This window comes from Triticum urartu, chromosome 4A (genome assembly GCF_056163025.1).
Source record: "Triticum urartu cultivar PI428250 chromosome 4A, HENAU_Tu73, whole genome shotgun sequence".
NCBI lineage: Eukaryota > Viridiplantae > Streptophyta > Magnoliopsida > Poales > Poaceae > Triticum > Triticum urartu.
The window spans coordinates 79,789,897-79,794,595 of record NC_141876.1 but is presented as its reverse complement, the minus strand read 5'-3'; the positions used below and the strand labels follow the sequence as shown (position 1 = coordinate 79,794,595).

General features: G+C 44.1%; 1 long non-coding RNA gene across 9 annotated transcripts; it reads left to right on the top strand.

Moving 5' to 3' along the window:
• The first annotated feature begins 604 nt into the window (after positions 1-604).
• LOC125550818 (uncharacterized) lies at positions 605-3,872 on the top strand. Of its 9 annotated transcripts, none has more exons than XR_015600360.1 (6): positions 605-1,086; positions 1,916-2,100; positions 2,625-2,714; positions 3,317-3,394; positions 3,483-3,533; positions 3,633-3,872. It is a non-coding gene; the product is annotated as an uncharacterized LOC125550818 (long non-coding RNA). The 9 variants fall into 9 exon arrangements; XR_015600362.1 differs by having other exon boundaries at positions 3,317-3,407; XR_015600365.1 differs by having other exon boundaries at positions 3,317-3,416.
• The last annotated feature ends 827 nt before the right edge of the window (positions 3,873-4,699 follow it).

The window sequence follows — 4,699 nt, the reverse complement described above, 5'->3', positions numbered from 1 at the left end:
CCGAGTTGACATGTCGGTCCCATCGAAAACCCTAACGGTCACATTATGAACCAAACCAGTCCGACCGAGTTTCATGATTCGGTCCCTGATACGTCTCCAACGTATCTATAATTTTTGATTGCTCCATGCTATATTATCTACTGTTTTGAATGTTTATGGGCTTTATTATACACTTTTATATCATTTTTGGGACTAACCTATTAACCCAGAGCCCAGTGCCAGTTTCTGTTTTTACCTTGTTTTAGGGTTTCGAAGAAATGGAAAATCAAACGGAGTCCAATTGACCTGAAACTTCACAGAACTCATTTTTGGAAGGAAAGAAGGCCAGAAGACTTGAAGTGCATGTTAGGGGATCTACGAGGAGGCCACGAGGCAGGGGCGCGCGCCCACCCCTGGGCGCGCCCTCCACCCTCGTGGGCCCCTCGTGACCCCCCTGACGTACTTCTTCCGCCTATATCTCTCCCTAATAATAATAAAGCACGGATTGAGTTTCCGGGTTCACCGTCGCGGCCTTTTTGTGAAAAAGTCCCTTATGTTTTAGTTATTCAACCCGCAATCCATCGTTAATCTGCCAGCCTGAAGGATAAAACGGTTTGATGAAAAAATACACCCGTACGCATCTGCTCCTCTCCTCGATCCTCACCTTTGCCCAGGCCGATCTATTCCCCCTCGCCGCCGCCACACCCCAGCCCCCTCGCCGTCGCGGCCGCACCTCAGCCTGCTCGCCGCCCCCGTCGCCGCCTCCGCGGTCGCACCTCAGCCCGCTCGCCGCCCCCGTCGCAACCCAACCCTTCCTCCCCTCCAATGGATGCCGCCCCAACCACCTCATCCAATAGGAAGCCCCAGTTCGGTAGCCTCTGTTCCCGCCCTTCAGCGGCCACCTCGCCACCCCTCCAACGCCCATCACGTCCTTATCCAACGCTGCCCTTCAGCGCCCACCCATCCGCCTGCCCGCCCGACAACGCCCGATTGAATTGTTGCTGCCAAGATCTGCCTCAATGTGGTTTACATCATTGCGGCCACGACATCGTCGATCTTCGACTCCGGCGGCTACATCCAGAAGGACTACCACAATTATCGCGGCTGGTATCCTCTACTCTCATCTCCCTACTATGAATCCTGACTGATTCTCTTCCTCCTCCCTGTGTCTTCCTCTCTGAATTTGGTAGTAGGTATTAGTTCGTAGCAAGTAGTTAATCAGCCAGTGGTGAATCTAGGATAAGAATGGAGGGTGCGCTAAAATCATTAGTCATTGTGCTAAACTGGTACGAGTATGATTTATAGTCTGAATTATTGCATGGCAAAACAGTACCATGTTCTCTGAATATTTTTATTCCTCTGAAGTTGTGTGTGCTACAATCCTATCGCATTGGCATGTATATTCTGCATCTCTTGAAGATATTTGTGACATGTTGGCTGCCTTTTCCCCCTTCTTTGCGGTTAAACGTTTCAGTCTTTAATCCCCTGGTTTTAGGCTATAATCCCCCGATTAGTACTGATATATGGAGTACTTATACGGAGTTGGGGCCGGGCACTAGATCTTGCACTCTGAAATTAATAATACATCTTCTGCAATATTGATAGTACTATGAGATTCTTAGTACTCTGCTTAGTATTGATATATGCAGCAGTGATGCAAAATTGGGGGCCCCAGATCTTGTACTCTGATTAGTACTGAATTTTTAAAAGTTCATATACTCTGAAATTCATCGTACATGACGTAAAGTGCTCAAGGTGCTTGTGCGTACACTCTGCAAACACTGAACATACAAAGTGCACAAGGCTGATATATTTCCCTCCATTTCTGTATGAATAAATCCTAGATCGTTACAAATAACATGCCAACCTTCTTTTCACTTCATGCCACTGTAAGGTTGGTTTGGTGCTGATGCTCCTTACGTCCATGTCATTGTAGATGGCTGTGGAAATCTGGAAAATTTGCCTTTTCTATCAAGATGAGAATCAACAACATAAAGTTCTAGAAGGATTCATGGACAGAAAAGATATCTCCTTTTATGAGTTAATCAAATTGATTGAAGAAGTTGGCTTCTCGCTGGCATATGGTTTCTTGTACTACAGGAAGAAATACCCACGTGGTAGGTGCTATTCTGACATTGCTTCTGACCATGAAATACTTTGTGTTCAGTCTTTCCCTGAAAGTTAGCGTAGGAATACACAATGTTTCTTCAGAATGACAGAGCACCAAATCGAGGCAGCAGGTTGCCATCGAATTCCACAGAATAAAACTGACTTGTGGATGTGATTAATCACTTACCAAAGTACAAGTTCATTCTCTGATGAAAAAGGTCAGTGTTTGGGGCGCACTGCGTAGCAAGGATATGTTGTAGGCTATATAGCTCTTCTGTGGACTGTGAGAGGTTGGGGTTCTCATGCTTGCTTGGTCGGAACCTTTTCTTTTGAGTCGATTGATGGACGATGGGCATGAGGGCATCTCTGCACTAACTACGCTGTATGTGTACTCCACTACATACAGATAGCTCGCTCGTCGTATCTCGACAGAAGAAGAACAACTTTGATCGATGGAGATGGATTTCTTTCCTGTTGTTGCAATTGTATGTGCCTTGCCGACTAAACTATCTTCTTTCTTATTTACTATCAGGTAGCTCTTTCAAAGATAGCTCGCTCGTCGTATCTCGACAGAAGAAGAACAACTTTGATCGATGGAGATGGATTTCTTTCCTGTTGGTGTGATTGTATGTGCCTTGCCGACTAAACTATCTTCTTTCCTATTTACTGTCACGTAGTTCTTTCAAGTCCATTTTCTCTAGCTACATGATGTTTTCTTTATAGGCTGTAATTTATTTGGCATTTGTGATAGCCAAATTGTCATGTCAAACGTGCTTTGAAGATTTTTTTATTGCAATTGACATGTAATTTATTTTCTAAATAACCTATTCTTGATGGAGTCCTATCTCCTTTTTGACATATTCCAATAATAAGTTCTCATGTTCAATAATGCAATTCGGTAGATTATCTTGGATTATGGCATTGGGTTAATAGGATTTCATTGAACATAAATTTCGTTCTGCACAGGGATTCAAACTACAGTGCAATGATTTATTGAAAAATCTGCATCTTAGTACTGCCCCATTTTCTGCGATTCAAATCTTCTTGGCTATGATAGATGGTTCAAAAACCATGTGAATCTTGGAACGGATCTGTTCTTCATATGTTATTATAGCCCGTGCATGAACTATTTTAAGACATGTTTACATTAAGGTCATATACATTGTTTTATAAGATGGTAAATTCAAAGAACTGTTTGAACCTTGGAAGTGACTCATAATTTTTGCAGCAGGGAAGCTATTTGTGATGTAATATGCAGCTAAAGGTATTCCAGCATGAGCTTCCATGCACAACATCAGTGCTTAAAGTAAAGGCTTCAGGTCTTAAAAGTAAAGTACACCCATGGCTTAACTTAGTTTCCTTTTCTTATAGATAACTTGATTCTCTTGTTACAGATAACTTGATTCTCTGCTCACAACTAACTACAGCAAGAAATAATTTCACAGGTAGCCTTTTCCTTTTCACTGCTTTGACAACATTATTTTTTGAGAACTGACAACATTTTAATATGGTATCACCCGTTGCAACACATTCTAATTATGCAGCCACAGATCGCGTCCAAGCATAGCCAGCCTTGGTCCAAGGAGATAGAGAAGTACTGACAAGGTGGCTCGTTCGCAAGTTGGAGCCGTCCATGAGCTCACTGCTCTTGGTCGCTCACAGCAAAGAACTGCATGTTGGCTGGGATCTTGCCCATGTAATATCTTCAGTACTGTAATGGCAGATTGTACTTATTTTTTTGTAATTTTTTGGTGTTTAGGCCATGCCTATTGGGCCAAGAGGTAGACCCCGTCCCGACCCGCTAAATGCATTTACAGTTTGCAGAAATATGGCTTTTCGGGCCGGCGCGGGGGCTGAATATCCTTTTTTACAGGTCCGCTTTGCGCTGGCCGGCGAATCCTCTGCGAATCCTCTTTTACGGGTCCGCTTTGTGGGGTTTGCTCGGCCGCCGCCCGCGCCGGCCCGTAAATCAGTAATTTGCATTTCAATTTCGGATATGAAAAAACATTTTTTCTTCCCAATACCAAAATAAGCATCCACCTTCCTACACACATGTCCATCTCAATAAACTACCGAAATTGAACTGAATAGGTTGACAAAGCCGAATGAAAACAAGAACATACCTCGCCGTTTTCGCATTTGAAGAATACCCATCTGGGGTGTTGCGGCATTGCTAGATGTTAGCCACAACACTGTCTGGGCAAGGGGAAGAACCTGCATTTTCACGGGTTGGGGTGAGAATTTTGCCACGTCCTACTCCAGAAACAATAGAATTTTCGCCCGTACGTTCAACCGGCATGCACGCAAACTCTGTCTGGTCGTGCGTTGATTTTGTCCCACCTCGCCCCCTTCAACTGATTATCATCAATTTATATACAATCACAGATTATCCATAATATCAACCAGCCTCCTCCAAAACAATAGACAGAAAATAGACTCCCAATACATGGGAGAGATACCCGGCGAGGCAACGGAATTAACAAGGACCTGCTATATAGCGGTCGGTGGAGGTACACGTGCCTGCTGGCTGTAGTATGTGCTGGCCGCTCGACCACACCATTTGTTTAGGGTGGCTCTAACGTTGTATTTTTATCACTTTGACACATGTATT